Here is an 18,210-nt window from a genome sequence, read left to right on the forward strand (position 1 = left end):
GAGAGAGGAAAAGCCCACAGCGGCTGAGAGAAAGCAGGTTTTAGCAAACCACTAGGGACCCTGGCAGAGAGAAACGATTCAAATCAAGTTGACAGCAGCAAAGCTTTGACTGAAGCTTGTGCTGATAGGGGGAGGTCATGGGAGGCGATATTGCCATTTACAAACTGATTTCTGATGTGATTTTTGCACACAATATCCATTCTGCCATCCACATGTTTCCATAAAAAACACTCTTTTATAAAATAATATTTTAATGCCCACTTCCTTTAGCAATTTTTAAGCGTAGGAATCTCTTTCAGTGGAAAATATCACAGGGCAGATGTGGTGCTGTTAACAGACTTGTGAAAGATGTTTTTAAACAGTTGGCTTGTAGAGCGGTTTTCTGATATTGTCACTTCCATTTTATCAGCCAAGTGTAAAGTTACAATAACAGGCTTTCACTCCTGTGTGATGTCACATTTCCTCAGAGGAAGAATCAGCATGAGCCATTTTCTAACATAATCCCAATTAAATAAACCAGACACTTCAACGATGGCAACATTGTGAGGGAAATTCTGAGTGCACCACAGCAATATTTACATTTAACTGCTGTATACCTGCCACTGTAGTGTACAGGTGCGCAAAGAACCAGAAAGAATTATTGGTATAGGCATCATACGAGCTAGTAGGCAGGATTATCTTGCAGCTTTTTCAGCTAACAGCAGTTTATCATGTTGCTTTACTTTCCCTAATTTATTCTCTGGAATCTGCTCACCTTTTGATGATGTGCATTTCCACAGGTATAGATTCAGACTGTTCTCTCATCCATTAACCTATCCTTTACGAGAGAGCTACGTACAGCAATCTCAGAGCACCACTTGACTATAAAGGGAGAGATTGGTTCTAACCAGGCTTGGAACGTCCTTTTAAAATAATCTGGATGCATCTGGGAACAGAAACCTTGGATCATGTTGTGGATGCACTTCCATTTGGTATTAGTGAATCAAGCAGCAGAGAATTTCTTTCATGGGAGAAACTTATAGAAATAATATTGCTACGAGTGAAAATCTGTTCAATTCCAGATTTTAATTTGAATATGCAAACGGAGACTGATTTATGGACAATGCATGACTTTGTCCTGTTGACCACAAAGAATGCACATTCACATGACTCACTCGTTAGTGCATTATTTCGGCGAGTTAGCTCTCATTAAGAGGTAAAGAGGGACTGGAAAGTGTCCTGAAGCAGGAACGCCAGTCTGAAGCCAGGGCTTGGAACTTCAGTTAAAATTCTGTTCCCTGTCCACAGTATGTCTCACTGCTATGGGAGAAAGGAACGGGCAGCAGCTTAAAAACCTGGGAAAGCAAGCAGTTAGTCTGCTGAGGAAGCAGAAGCGTGTTTTATAACCCATCAAAACTTACCATTTTGGTGAGCTCCTGCACCTCAGATACAAGGAACACTGAGAAAATCCCAGCAGAGCTGACCAAGTCTCAGGTCCACAAATGGAAGCCCAGTCCCTTAAGAGAGCCCTGAAAGAAATGGGCATCTAATCACTTAGTGGACCTCCAATCACAGCTCCCTAATAATCAAACAAATGTAGGACTGGATATTTTTTAGCTATCTGTGACTAGCTGTATCAACTGTGTTACATTTAAATCTGTTTTTTTTATCGAAAGTAGGTGCAATAATGTTCTACATCATAGAAGATTCATCCCCTGCAAGTTTCAACAGAACAAAATATATTGTATTTATTTCATTTACTGCAGAAAGGAATACCTATTTACCAACAGACATAATGTTCAGGACTGTAATCTAATGAATCAGGAAAATTGTCAGATAAAGTACAGCTCTCTACAACTAGTGGAGGGTTTGATGTTTTTTTTTATCGAAAATCACAGGAAGAAAGTATTAGTAGTCTTGAAATATGCAGACCCACATTTTTCATCTGGATTGTGTGTAGAGAAAACTGACAGCTCTGACTCATTTTCAATTTGGTTTCTTACAGCATATGATGATGGAATGGCATGATTTAACATGCTGATGTACTGATCTGAACTATTCCATTGGACAAAGGCATAATGAAAAAAAGAACAAACACAAGAGATTCCGCAGGTGCTGGAGATCCTAATGCTGGAGGAACCCAACAAGTCAGGCAGCCTCTATGGTGGGGAAGAAATAGCCAACATTTCAGGATGCGACTGTTCATCAGGACTGGAAAGGAAGAGGGCAGAAGACAGACTAAGAAGAATAAGCCGGTCGGGGTCACCTATTGTGTTCGGTGCTCCTGGTGCCACCTCCTCCACGTCGGTGAGACCCAGCACAGATTGGTGGACCTCTTCGGCGAGCACCTTCGCTCTGTTCGCCACAATGTGCAAGATCTCCCGGTGGAACCCATTTCAATTTAACTTCACATTCTCATTCTGACATGTTTGTCTATGTCTTCCTCTACTGCCACGATGAAGCAAATCTCCTGTTGGAGAAGCAACAATTCATATTCCATCTGGGTAGCCACCAGCCTTGTGGCATGAACGTCAATTTCTCCAGCTTCTGGTAATCACTCCCCCCCTCTTCCCTTCTCTCTTTTCCAATTTTCCATATTCTGTTAATATTCTCTCCCCTTATCTTCTCCTCACCTTCTCTTTCTTCCATTGTCCACTGTTCCTCCCCAACTTGATTCCTTTTACTTCAGCCTTTAGTCATTGTCATAGTCATAGTCATACTTTATTGATCCCGGGGGAAATTGGTTTTCGTTACAGTTGCACCATAAATAATAAATAGTAATAGAACCATAGATAGTTAAATAGTAATATGTAAATTATGCCAGTAAATTGTGAAATAAGTCCAGGGCCAGCCTATTGGCTCAGGGTGTCTGACCCTCCAAGGGAGGAGTTGTAAAGTTTGATGGCCACAGGCAGGAATGACTTCCTATGGCGCTCTGTGTTGCATCTCGATGGAATGAGTCTCTGGCTGAATGTACTCCTGTGCCCAACCAGTACATTATGTAGTGGATGGGAGACATTGACCAAGATGGCATGCAACTTAGACAGCATCCTCTTTTCAGACACCACCGTGAGAGAGTCCAGTTCCATCCCCACAACATCACTGGCCTTACGAATGAGTTTGTTGATTCTGTTGGTGTCTGCTACCCTCAGCCTGCTGCCCCAGCACACAACAGCAAACATGATAGCACTGGCCACCACAGACTCATAGATCATCCTCAGCATCCTCCGGCAGATGTTAAAGGACCTCAGTCTCCTCAGGAAATAGAGACGGCTCTGGCCCTTCTTGTAGACAGCCTCAGTGTTCTTTGACCAGTCCAGTTTATTGTCAATTCGTATCCCCAGGTATTTGTAATCCTCCACCATGTCCACACTGACCCCCTGGATGGAAACAGGGGTCACCGGTACCTTAGCTCTCCTCAGGTCTACCACCAGCTCCTTAGGCTTTTTCACATTAAGCTGCAGATAATTCTGCTCACACCATGTGACAAAGTTTCCTACCGTAGCCCTGTACTCGGCCTCATCTCCCTTACTGATGCATCCAACTATGGCAGAGTTATCCGAAAACTTCTGAAGATGACAAGACTCTGTGCAGTAGTTGAAGTCCAAGATGTAAATGGTGAAGAGAAAGGGAGACAAGATAGTCCCCTGTGGAGCTTTACCTCTTCCACCAATCGACTCCCTCTTCATCCTCTCGCCCCACTCACCCACCTTCCCCCTCACTTGGTCCCACTTATAACCTGCTCACTTGTATTCACTCCCCCCCCCAACCTTCTTATTCTGGCTTCTGCTCCCTACCTTTCCAGTCCCAATGAAAGGTCTCGTCCCAAAACGTTTTATGCCCTTCACAGGTGCTGCCTGACCTGTTGAATTCCTCTAGCATTTTATGTGTTTTGCCCATGTCCTTTTTTCCTGAAGTAAGTTGTAGCCTGGTCATTCTGGGGATATTGGTGACTATGGTGGATGTTTGCATGCCCTGACACATCACTCAGAAATGGATCACAGCCAAGAAAAGGAAAGATCCCATAAACAGTTGTAAAAGTGCTGTGATCAAGCATTTAACAAACATATCTGAAACCCTGATTTAAAATTCAGAATGTTGTATTTGAGATTTAAGGTATGTACCACTGACAAGTTGCTCAAATCTTCTTTGGCGATTCATTGTCTAACTAACCGGGCAAAAGGATAACATACCTTCTGTATCTGATGGCCTTCATGCTGAGGTCCCGGAGGAGGTGGTTGCAGAGAATGTGAATTCATTGGTTGCAATACACCAATACTTTCCGGGCAGGTTCCATAGGATTTACAAAGCCACAAATATAAGACCTCTATTCAGGAACCGAACCACTGCCATGGACAGTCCGAGGCCTGGTTGCAAAATGAGGAGCATTGGGCTTGCCGCTAGCAACCCTATCCTAGAAAAAAAACCAGCGCCACAGAAATAGCAACAGAAGCTCCAAAGAGCTCATCCCCGGAAGAGGAAGAACCTTTGAAGGTAGGCTACTCCTGGAGACAACTTGAAAGACCGGCCAGGGACAGAGGACAGCAAGCTGCTGTTGGCGGCCTATGCCCCAGCAGGGGTGATGGGCTTAAGAAGAAGAAGAAGAATTATTCAAGAAGTAGGGGAGATAGAAAACAAGGCACCATAGCCAGTTAAATTAACATCCTTGTATGGGAAAATGCCAGACTCCTTCATAAAGGAGGGCATAGCAGACACCTAAAACATCAAAAGACAATCTAGAAGAGTTAATGTGCTTTTACGAAAAGGAATCATGTTCATCAAACTTGCTTGAATTCTCCGAGGATATATAAAAGAAGAGAACTAGAAGATGAAGATTTTGGATTCCCAGAAAGCACTGGATAAGGTAATGGGTAAAAGCTAACTGCACAAGAGTACATGTGACTGGGGATAATATATTGGTATGGATAAGTACATAACTAACTAACAGAAAGCAGAAAATTGGGTTAAATAGGTTATTTCTGGAATTTCATTCAGTAACTAATGAAATGCTTCGTACATCAATGCGGAATGTTAACTGTTTATAATCTCTACTAATGCATCAGATGAATTGACTAAGTGAACGGCAGTCAAGTTTGCTAATGATACAGAGATAACTGGGTGAGCAAATTATGAAGATGACTCAGAGAATATAGAGGGATGTAGGTAGGTTGGATCATAACTGGGAAAAGATGAGGTTCTTCGCTTCAAAATGCAGACTGAAAATAAAGCAAGTTCTTATTTTAAAATCAGAATGAGATTCAAAATTTGGTGAATCAAAGGGATCTGGTGGCCATAATACATGAAGACATAATATGTTAATATGCAGCTACTGCGTGTCATAGGAGCAGAATTAGGCCATTTGGCCCATCAAGCCTGCTTCACCATTTGATCATGGCTGATTTATTTTCCCTCTGAACCCACTTCTCCTGCCTTCTCTCTGTAACCTTTGACGTCCTTACTAATCAAGACTCTATCAACTTCCGCTTTAAATGTACCCAATGACGTGGCCTGCACAGCTGTCTGTGGCAACGAATGATACAAATTCACCTCCCCCTGGCTAAAGGAGTTCCTCCTCATCCCTGTTCTAAAGGGATATCCTCATATTCTGATGCAGTGCCCTCTGGTCCTTGACTCTCCCACTATCAGAAACATCCTCTCCATGTCCACTCTTTCAAGGCCTTTTAATTAAAAAAAATACTAACTGCGGGGTGCAATGCACCACATGTGAAATGCTGCATAGACTTCCTGTCTCAGTACTTCAGGAAGATGTTTTGCATTGAAGGCAGAGCTGAGCAGGTTCACTAAATGGTTTCCTGGGATGATGAGGTTGATGAGTGAGAGATTGAACAGAAGAGACCATGCTGACTGGAGTACAGAAGAAAGAGAAGAGACCTTATTGAAACATAAAATGCAGAGAGAGATTGATATTGATGGGAGGAGAATTTGGCGACGCGACACAGCGCGCATGGCCGTTCCAAATTGATATCGATATGTCTTAACTAGGGGGCCATGCACAATCCTGATTTGATGGAGACAGCTGTGAGAAGCGCAGAGGAACACCTGGAGAAACTTCTGAAATGCCCGCTTTGCTGCCGCTGCTACTGTGCGATCGAAAATCTCTGGAGGGGAAGGCCCCAAATCCTTGGCTTTGCCTATTGCCTGTTGCCGGGGCCGGGGTTGAAGCGCTCGGCAGAGATGGTGCTTGGTGCTCGGTGTCGGAGAGCTGGTTGGAGGCTCAAAGTTTTCGGACGGACTCGGAGTCGGACTGTGGTCGGATGCTTCCAGGATGCTGCTTCGGCAAGTTTGCGGATCTGGAAGTCCACCGTCTGCGTGAGATGATGGAACTTTCGAGAGACTTTGAGACTTTTTACCGTGCCCATGGTCTGTTCTTTATCAAATTATGGTATTGCTTTGCACTGTTGTAACTATATGTTATAATTATGTGGTTTTTGTCAGTTTTTCAGTCGGTTTGTCATGTGGTTCTGTGATATCATTCTGGAAAAACATTGTATCATTTCTTAATGCATGCAATACTAAATGACAATAAAAGAGGACTGTGTGTCCTCATGAACTAACCTAATCTAATCTAATCTAATAAGTGGATATTTCCCCTAGTGGGGTTATCTAGAACTAAAGGTTATAGTTTCAGAATAAGGGATTTGCCCACTACAGCTGGAAAAGCAGAGGAACCTTTCCTACTGGGTTGTGAAGCTTTTGAATTCTCTACACCAGTGGAGGTGTGTCACTTAATATATTCAAGATGGAAATTTACTGACATTTAAAATCCAAAGGAGTCAAGTGGTGTTGGGGAAATGTGTACTGAATTAATCACGATTATGGTGAAATGACGGGACAGGCTTAAATAGTTGATTGGACTATTCAGATCTTCCGTTTATGCTATAATGATCTCATGTAATCAGTGTATCCCATCAAGAAAGCCCAAAAAGTAAAATCAGCACAACTTAGCAGGAAGACCTGATTTGTCCCAGCAGGTAGACCTAAGCCAGCCCAGCAAGATGGCCCAGAACTTCCAAAATGGCCTTTGCCACCTTGACAAGGAAAGCTACACATCAAAATCCAACATTTCCTCACATCAGAACTCTATATCTCAGCAGGAAAACCATCAATATCATTAGAGACACCCAGCAGGAAAAGAAAGAACCATTACATCTCTGTTATTAGAAGCGTTTTACTGGTCCTTTAAAAGTACCAGCATAGAAGTCTACTGTCCAAATCTCATAATTCTACTGGAGCATACACATCCCAAAGACTGTAACACATTCTCCACGGCAATAGGCAGGCTATCTAGTAAACATCATACACTTAAGCACAGGAAGCAGGGAGGCAGAGATATGGACTAATTGCTGCAAAATAGTGCTGAATTAAGTGGCATATCAGCCACATATTTGTCATGTGTCATGACTGGCATGAGGGGCCGAATTCCGCACTCCTGATCCCTGATCTTAGCTTTTTACATTCTGAAACATTCACCAACGATCCAGCGTTTAAGTCAGAATCGGCCACTGAAAAGAAAAATGGATTTATTTGCTTCATACTCATTTTGGCTTATTAGAGAATGTTTACACTTGTATGATAGATTTCTGATTTGATTTTAAAACATGTTTTGCCGATAGAAGATCATATTTCTAACAGAGGGCTCTGCATGTTCAATGGCAATTTTTATATTCCACAGCAGCTACATCTTGCTTTCAAATATATGTATCTTGGTACATCTACTTCAAGCAGCTCATTAGAGTGAGGAGAATAAGAACACGATATTCACAGTGCAGAACTGTGGTGACAACAGGAAGAGGTCACCTATGCTGTTACCTGTTTTGACAGATCTGCAAGAATTTTGAAGCGATGTTTCAGGAGTTCTCACAACCTAATAGAATTAGGCATGGGAGAGATTTCATATTAAGAATCAAAAGGCCATCCATCTAGTGGAGGTATTTAACTTGATATCTCAGTCAATAAATTAACCAGTGTAATGTAGGTGTATTCAATGGATTCTTAACCTTTAACAAAAAAGATATGTACAAGAAGCTGAAAAAGACAGTGCAGATTATTCAAGGGCCCTTCACGTAACCACAGGGGTATAGATAAGGATGGCATGGTAGTGTAACGGTTAGCATTATGTTTTACAGCACCAGCAACCCAGGTTCAATTCCTGTCACTAACGGTGAGGAGTTTGTACGTTCTCTCCGTGACCGTGCGGGTTTCCTCCGGGTGCTCCAGCTTCCTCCCACAGTCCAAAGGCGTACTGGTCGGTAGGTTAATTCAACACTGTAAGTTGTCCTGTGATTAGGCTGGGGTTAAACCAGGGATTGCTGGGCAACACGGCTCACAGGTTAGGAAGGGCCTACTCTGTTCTGGGCCTCAAGCAGCTTTTCTCACTGAGGTTGGGTGAGACTCGAACTAGGGTGAAACGTGAAGTATTTAAAGGAAACGTGAAGGGGGAACTTCTTCACTCAGAGGGTGGTGAGAGTGTGGAACAAACTGCCTGCAGAGGTGCTGGATGCAGGTTTGATTTCAGCATTTAAGAGAAATCTGAATCAATGTATGGAAAGGAGGGGTATGATCCAGGTGCAGGTCGATGAGACTAGGCAGAATAACAGTTTGCATGGACTAGATGGGCTGAAGGATCTGTTTTTGTGCTGTAGTGTTCTATGACTCTATAATTTCTTCCACACATTATTGCAAACTACAAAGCAAGTAATCATGTGAGAATATTTTGAGGGGGTGACAGCTTTAAAGCAAGAATACTGGTCATAATTAATATGAAATATGATGACCATGTGGTGTGATCGAAGACTCCATCCACTGTGCTGCCTTAAGTGAGCTGAGTCAGGGTAATGCAAAATCAGAAACTGCAGGAAGTACCTAGCAAGTCAGGCAGCATCTATGGAAAGAGAGAATTAAAATTTCAGGTCTCTGACCCTTCATCAGCACTGGGTCACAGAGAAAACAAGCTTTTTTTTAAGTTATAGTGAGTATGGAGTAGGGATGGATAGGACAAAGGAAGTATCTCTGGCAGGGTGAGGCCAAGACTTTTATGGGAATAAACTTGATGAAGTTATCTAGTGAGCATGGTAATGAAGACAGTTAGAGAACACAAACAATGGAACATTGAAGCTGTGAAACTAGAGTGGTTATATAGAGGGCAATTCAGGATGCAGGAATTAACTGCACACTTTTGGACTGGTCAGATGCAGTTATATACTCCTGGCCACAGGATACTGATTCCTGTTGGAATGTGTATATATTTATTCACTGCAGACAATAGCGGGCTCAGAATTAATTTTCACCATCTCCTTCTCACCACACCCTCCACTGCTCCAGCAGTAGAAGACTAATGCCAGTAATGGAACTTACCCCAGCATGAAGCTGCAGGATAATCAGAATGTACCAAGTTTATTTTTGGAGAACAGATGCGATCATCAGCTCTCTGGATCATAGACAGTGTCCATTCCCAGGGGCAGAAATTTGAGTGAAAGGCATTTTATTGGCACAGCAAGAGGGAAAAAAATAACTTCATTACACTGTGCTGCTGCAACATGAGAAGACAGCAATTATACTTCCTGGTTTCCTGGTCCTATTTAATTTTTACATTATTTATTCATTCATAACCAATCAGAACCTGATGTAGAGTAAGTTCCAGCTATTGGCTGAAGAGTGAGAGGCTCATTTGACGCAGTATCAATAATGTCATTGCTGGCCAAGGGAAACATCTAACCCAATATGTTTACTTGCATATTTTGAATAGATTACGGTTGAAATTGGTTTCTACCTCATTGAGCAAACTTAATGTTCTACCACATTAAAGCTCTTTCCTATTATCTTCTTGAGGACTTTGCAGGTGCCAATAAATGCACCAGTTCCGATCTGCTTAAATGAAACAGATTCACATCTGGAGCTAATTAGCATTAATAATTTCCTAGTGGGGTTCTGCATAACTGGAACAGTTGTTATGATCTTGGATTGTAATTTCAAAAGGCCATTGTATCAAAAACCGATCAGGAATGCTTTATTGACTTAAAATGCACAAAAGAACTATTGCAGAAAATAATCTGAATTTCTCATAAATTTTCTCTGAGGTGATCAGTATATACCTATCACTTCAACCTTCATTTACGTAGCATGTTTAACCATATAAGATGTCCCAAGATGCTTCAAAAATGCACCTGGCAAAAATTTGCACTGAGCCAAAGAAGTGGTCATTAGGAACAGTGCCCAAAGCTTTCTGAGAATAGCAGGATTTAATGTGGCTTCTTAGGAAGTGGTGAGAAGTAGAAAGATGGAGAAGGTGAGGGTTAGTTGAATTGTTTAGTCCATTGATAACATGATGACCAATGGTGAGCAAATGATGATGGGCTTGGATCAAGGCTAGAGCTGGAAGCAGACAAGGTTCAGAAATCTCTGAGGAGATTAGAGCAATAAGGGAAAAGCGGAACTTGAAACATAGAAACATAGAAACATAGAAAATAGGTGCAGGAGTAGGCCATTCGGCCCTTCGAGCCTGCACCGCCATTTATTATGATTATGGCTGATAATCCAACTCAGAACCCTGCACCAGCCTTCCCTCCATACTCCCTGATCCCCGTAGCCACAAGGGCCATATCTAACTCCCTCTTAAATATAGCCAATGAACTGGCCTCAACTGTTTCCTGTGGCAGAGAATTCCACAGATTCACCACTCTCTGTGTGAAGAAGTTTTTCCTAATCTGAGTCCTAAAAGGCTTCCCCCTTATCCTCAAACTGTGCAAGGCTTAAGTGTTATAAAGTCAAAACATTGCTGGACTGAGAACCAGCATAGCTGGCTAGCAGAGTGGATCAGGATTGGCACAAGTTAGGATTAATGTAAAATTTTACAGCATTTAGCTATATTTTCTCATTTCATACTCGAGCCAAGATCAATATAGAACCAGCTCTCACAAATGGAACACTGTTGGCATTTTACTGTTATTTACATCACTGCATTTTTATCTGTGCTTAGAAGATTAAAGTGTTTTTGCAAAGCTCATCAACATGATAATATTTCCCCTTTAACTGGTTACAGTGGTTACTAGAGGGATTATTGCATTGGTTCCAAAATAATTAGTGCACACAAAAATTCTGCATTTCATTAATAAAAATTGTTATTAATTCTAGAACAAAAAAAACAGCAGGTGTCTTGGCATCTGAAGGAAAAACATAGATTAGTTTCCAGATGGCGCCCTTTTGTCAAAATCTTAATAATTAATTAATTTGGTCTTTTCAACATTTTTAAAATTAATTTAAATTTGTTTTTGATTGGGATTTCTGTATTTTAATTTCCCTTCAAATCTGAAGATGACAAAAAATTCTTCAGTCAAACCAATTATTTTGTATGATCTGTCAATAGGTATCCATAAAAAGATCGGTAACAACCGATTAGGGTTTGCCATTACTTTGAGCCTTGTTTCATTGCGGGGTCAGACACAAGTCCATTCTGGAGTCATTGCCAAAGAGCCTCAGTTCAATAACTGGTTGGTGAGAGAACTCAATGTAACATAGAGTGTCCCTAAACAACCACTTGACCAATTTAACCTAAGAGCTCTATATTAGTGAATGTTCTGTTTTATTGATTAAAGGTATAAACAATAAGCAGCGTTATTTCTTCCTGCATTTAACTGCATGGTCCTGTTTTAATATAGGGGGTAAGGAGCAGTTATCTTGAGGTGGAGGAGATTGACCACAGCAGCAGTGTCTTTATATGACTGAGGAAGCAAAATAGCTTTCTACACTTTACACACACAAAGTGCTGGAGGAACTCAGCAGGTCAGGCAGCATCTGTGGAAAGGAGTAAAGAGTCAATGTTTTGGGCTGAGACCCTTCATTGGGACTGGAAAGGAAGGTGGAAGAAGCCATAATAAGAAAGTGGGTGGAGGGGAAGGAGAATAAGCTAGAAGGTGTCAGGTGAAGCCAGGTGAGGGGGGAAAGATAGGTGGGCGAGAAGTTGAGAGGTGATAGGTGGAAAAAGGTAAAGGGCTGAAGAAGAAGGAATCTGATAGCAGAGGGTCATGGGAGAAAGGGAAGGAGAAGGGGCTCCAGAGGGAGGTGACTGGCAGGTGAGGAGAAGAGAAGGGGTAAGAGGGGAGCCAAATAAGGAAAGGAAAAAGAGTGAAGGGGGAGGGGGACAGAAGTTACCGGAAGCTAGAGAAATCAATGTTTATGCTGCTAGTTTCGAGGCGACCCAAACGGAATATTCCACATGGCCTCATTGTGGCATTAGAAGAGGCCATAGACTGACATGAAGGAATGGGAATGGGGATCGGAATTACAAGCTTTCACCAGTTTTTGCTGGGAAGGCCATTCACATTAGCTACTGCCTACACGCCTCTTGTTGAATTTTCTGGGACAATGGTCCGCTTTTCCCATATGTGGTATAAACGAGGCCATTCTCTCATTTTAATATGAGTGCGGCATTGAGCACAGATCTTGCAGACAAACGGCTGTCTTGGACGTCTTGTTATGTTATGAGGAAGCTGCAAATAATATAGAAAATGACATTTATACTTTGAAGGTGTCAGAAAACAATTGCTCAAGAAACACCAATATTCGGATGGGAATCAAGATAAGCCATCATTGGGGACCAGAGGCGTATGCTATTCCAGCATCATCAGGTGAATTTGTGGGTTCAACAAAAGTACCGTCAGCTACGTTACAAAGATCGCAGAGAGTACAAATCATACTGACTCGTTGAAAAATTCAAGAAGAACAACTAAGTAAATCATCGTTTCACTTCTCAATAACACACCTTCAAATGGGGAAGCAGGAAAGTGAGCTTGCACTCTGCACAGGGAACACTGAAGGACATGTCAGAGAGGGTCAATTAAACATCAGAACGAAAGTTCAGCCTGCGATGTTTCCTCTAAACTCCAGTGCAGCACCAGTCTCCTGCTGTGACAGGTTAATCAGAGGAAGTAGATAGATTGACGATGGATCGGGATTGGGTTAGGTATGGAAATATTCAAATTTTAGCTCTTGGGCTGCCTATCCATATTTACTTTCAAATATGCATGCACAAGACACAACTGAATCCCAGAGACTCAAAGAGATTAAAGATGCTCGGATAAGGTCAAAAAAATAAAAAGTCATAAGACCGAGCAGCATCTGATGCCAGGTCTCAGCCCATCCTCTTGCCTCCACAGATGCTGCTTGATCCAATGAGTTTCTCCAGCAAACTGGTTTTTGAGTCATCTGAACTTTAGCATTTCCACTTGAGTATATCAAGTATGGAGTGTAATGTGGTCCTGCAGACTGGATTTGTAAAGTTTGCGAATGTGTTCAAAGATTCAATGTGCATTTATTATTATCAAAATATGTATGCAGTAAACAACCCTGTGATTCGTCGTCCACACGGACAACCATGAAACAAAGAAGACTATGGAAACGGCTCAAAGAAGAGCACCAAACCCATCCCCCGGCACAAAGGCAGACGAATTGCACAAATGAGTGAGAAATAGAGCATAAAACACAAAATCGAAAGAGTCCAGGAATATTCAGTTCAGATCAGTTCTAGTTTAATCTAGCGCTGTGCCATTCATTACCTGCAGGCCGCCCCGATCAAAATCACCCAAGATAGCAACAAAAAAAAAGGAGTGACCAGAAACCAGAAACACATCATTACATGAACTACAGAGTCCAGTCCACAAACCTCGTTAAATTAAGCAGGAAGATAGAATAAAATATGTAATATCAGGTGTAAACGATAGTCATTGTTTTAAGGTGATCACCCCTTTAAGATAAGGCAACTGCAATATGTATATCAAGTTCCAGTGGCTGTCTGTACATACACGCATATGTGCAGTAAACTTCATATGTCATTTTTCATGTCCTTGTGTCCACTGGACTCAAGCAATTGTCTCTTCAATGGACATTATTATATTAGAGAGAAAACCTCTGATCTCAATTTGTTCTACAGTGGCGAAGAGGACAGGATGGCAAATAGCAAAAGGCAAAGTTGTTAAGAATGAATGATACAGTCGTTGTCTGAAAGCCGTGTGCCCCAGGTGAAAGTAGACCGCAAGTGACTTTGTCAAAGGGTTAAGAATTCATTGAGCTCACATATTTCACACTTGGTATCGATACACTTAATATCCAATCATTTTGGGTAGGAAAATCATTCTTTTCTTGTAAATTTTCCATTGTATCACAAGAGGGAAGTATATGGTTGGACAGCTCTTTACTGCGAGGAAGTGAAATTACTTAGAAATGTACCTTTTGAGAATGCACTTGTTCAATTTCCTTATCTGCATCGGTGGCTTTCTCTGAACTTGAGAAATATTGTCTCCTTTCATTCTGAAAGAACTCTTGTACGTGTGTGTGTGTTTTTTTCACTTCAGCTAAATCTCACTGAAGGGAGTATTTCCCAGAGATTTTCTGTGCATTTTTATTGTTTTTTTGATTACAGAATCTGAACTTATCTGAAAGATATGATTAACTTTGTACTTGTATTTAGAATTCAAAAAAAAATAAGTGATTACTTTGAGCAAACGATTTTTACAATTTTCTGAAACTTAATAGAAAATTGTTGTCATCTATTTAATTGACTGTGGAATTTTAGGCTCCTCCCTCTTCATTTTGCCTCCAAATCCGGTTAAGATGAATCATTTTAGGAGAAAGCCAATAAACCACATTTGTGGCTGGATCATTTCTAAAAACAACTTGAAGTATGTAATATTTTGATATGTTTAGCAGTACATATTTGTTAATATTTGTATCAGTTGATTAACATGCTAATAAAACACTTCAGGGAAGAAACCACTTTTTCTCGCTCTGTGGTCTGTCAAGTCTTTGCCCTTCCCAAAGTGAACACAAGGAAGTCAGAATAAGCAGTTCAAAGTAAATTTATTATTAAAGTACATATTTGTCACCATATATTACTCTGAGATTCATTTTCTTTGCAGGCATTCACAGTTCAACAAAGAAATACAATAGAATCAATGAAAAACCGTATGCTCACAAAGGCTGATAAACAACCAATATGCAAAAGAAGACAATCAATGCAAATATTAAAAAAAGTTAATAAATAAATAGATAAATGTATTGGGAATATGAGTTATAGAGTCCTTGAAAGTAAGTCAAGGAATCAGTTCACAGTTGAGATGAGTGAAGTTATGCACGCTGGTTCAGGAGCCTGCTGGTTGAGGGTTAATAAATGTTCCAGAACCAGTTGGTGTGGAACCTAAGGTTCCTGTACCTCCTTTCTTCTTTCAGCTGCGAGAAGAGAGCATGGCCTGGGTGGTGGGGGTCCTTGATGATGGATGCTGTTTTCTTGGGGCAGCGCTCCTTGGAAGCTAATGGTCAGAAAACAGCATTCAGTTCCTGGTCATTATTTTTAAACTTCCCATTCGCTTCCAAATTCCAGATTCTGGTAGAAAGACAGTTAATACTCCCCAAGACATTCCTTTCCAAGTTTGGAATACTGGGTTTCACATAGCTTTCTCACTCATTAGTCTATTCTTATTCTCCCAGAATGCAATACATTGAATATATTAGACCACAAATCTCCCTCCTGGAGCTGTGTCCCTAAACACCTCCATCAAAGCACCTCTGCCCTCTCAGCTCCCAGAACTTCCACATCAGTTTCTTTAAATCCATTTGCATTTGATATATTTGCATGTTACAGACAGATTTGTTTCCCGTCTATTGTTAACTCCTCAGTGGAAGTGCATTTCATAAGATAAACATCATGGTCTACTGATCTAAGTAAGGTAGTAGACCATATCCAGGTTCTCTGCATGATGCCCAACGTCATTTTTCATTTTAGGGTTTGGCTTTTGCTTTACTGACCAATTCAGTCTATTACCCAGAATGGCTAAGAGGAAAACCAGAGAGGTCTCAGTGGATTGTGGTTTCCTATGCACATTTCCTACATTCTGTGGACTCGTTTTAATTGTTGTAGAGAGTAAATACTAAATGGTGTCTTTCCTCAGAGGGAAATGTCTGGGAAATCTAGTGGATGAAGTTTTGTATCTGCTTTTACTTTTTTTTAGGTTATATTCTTTGAATCAGAAATTGTTTAATTCTTTCACTGCTCTCCAATGCCACATATCCCTTTCTCCATCTCTTCTACTAGAAAACCAGTGAAGAAATTATGAAGAACGATTGAACCAAGGACAATGACTACAAGACCTAGTTTCTGGGTGAATTGGATGGAGAAGATTCATTGGCCCATATGTGTTAATGGACGTCAGATAAGTAGACCATCAACATTTTGAAACTAACTCAACTTTAATCCATCTTCAGTCTATCCACTATAAGGAAAATTGTCTTAGTAGACTAGGTATGGACCAGAAGAGGAGTCTTTATAGAATATTGTCTTGAGTACAAAATTGTATATTTTTTTATTTGATTGTGCATTTGATGACCTTCCCAGTCATTAATTTTCTTTCTCAATTCTGCTATATTTGTTTCTTTTCTTTACTTTTCACTGTGCCTTTTCATTTTTCTTGTCCATCATTCTTTATGAATAATTGCGGGCAGTTAAGTTAATCACCCCAGTAAATGAGGAACACCTTTATAAACCTGGAAGCAGCCATTGCATCGGCAAATAACCTACACAGCCAAAGGCACACTTATTCAGGAAGAAGAATTCTAACAAGTGGTCCGGCAACAAAGAGTGGAGTTAATCAAGTATATCCTCCACATATTGCAGCAAAATAGTGAATTGCTATTTTCAAGGTAACTTTTTCATTACCACACCCGTTTTTTAAGATCAGCATAGCTTCCAGCAACCAACTGTCCTGAATGTATTTTTTGTGTGTTTCAACAGTGTTCTTCATATGAAAGGGAAAGTGCTTGCAAAAGAATGCTAGAAGCAGACTATGATCTCTGCTTGCTGCTGTAAGGAAGAAGGTACAGGACCTGTATGAACCTGTGTTCAGGAACAGTTATTACCTCTCAACCATCAGGGTCTTGAACAAGAGGGGATAACTTCACTCAATTTCCGTCACCCCATCACTGAACTGTTTCCATAACCTATGGACTCCCTTTCAAGAACTCTTCATCTCATCTTCTTAATCTTTATACTTTATACTTTATTATACTTTATACTTTATAGTCACCAAACAATTAATACTAGAACGTACAATCATCACAGCGATATTTGATTCTGCGCTTCCCACTCCCTGGATTACAAATATTATTGCTTATTTATTTAGTTTATTTAGTATTTGCATGGTTTATTGGGTTGTTTTTGCACACTAGTTGTTGTCTGTCCTGTTGGGTGCAGTTGTTAATTGATTCTATTGTGCTTTTTGTATTTAGTGTGATTGCCCACAAGAAAATATATCTCATGGTTATATATGGAGATATATATGAAATTCGATAATAAGTTTTCTTTGAACTTTGAAGATAGCTACTTTGGCCAGAGATTTGTGGGAAACTTAATCTTGTAGCTTCCATTTCTTAAGACACCTCCATCCATTCTCCAGTGTCTCAGAGGCCAAACGATGCACCTCGTAATTGAGAGTCATGGCTTCTATAGTGAAAATATTGCCTGCTGAGCCTGTGTCAGTGACATCCTGAGTACGTTCCTCAGAGTATAGATGTGGAAGATTACTGCTGGTGACACATTTACACAGTCACATCATTGTGCTATATATAACTTAAAGGAGAAATCCAGTTTACTCTGGCAAAGAATGTACCACTCTCTCTGAATTTGATCAAGCATGCTGTGACATGAGTGGGAACCTACAAGATGGAAAGCATTTGTGTATCTTGGCTCATATGATTACGTCTTCTTGTCCTGCCTAAAAGCCTGTGGAGATTTTTAACGAATGCTGGTGAACAGCATTTAGTTAATATGCTGGCTAACATATGCAAAATGGTTATGCATATACTGCATATGTTTAAATAATTGGTCTATCTTCATGCATGATATAATGGCAAAGACACAAGGTCTGAAGTGCAGGAGAAATTAACTAAGAGGGCAATGAGCACATTTTGCCCTTATTTAGGAAAGGATATACTGGTGCAGGAAGCTGTTCAAAAGAGATTCACTTGGCTAATTCCTGAGATGAGCGGACTATTCAATCACGCACCACTGAGGAAATTAGAACTATGTTCTTTAGAATTTAGAGGAATGAGGGTGATCTTACTGAAACATATAAGATCCTTGGGGACAGTTCAGGATGGATGTCCACAAGTGGGAGAATCTCAAACAAGGAGACAGAGCTGCAAGATTAAGAGGTGAGCCATTTAAGG

This window comes from Mobula birostris, chromosome 31 (genome assembly GCF_030028105.1).
Source record: "Mobula birostris isolate sMobBir1 chromosome 31, sMobBir1.hap1, whole genome shotgun sequence".
Classification (NCBI taxonomy): domain Eukaryota; kingdom Metazoa; phylum Chordata; class Chondrichthyes; order Myliobatiformes; family Myliobatidae; genus Mobula; species Mobula birostris.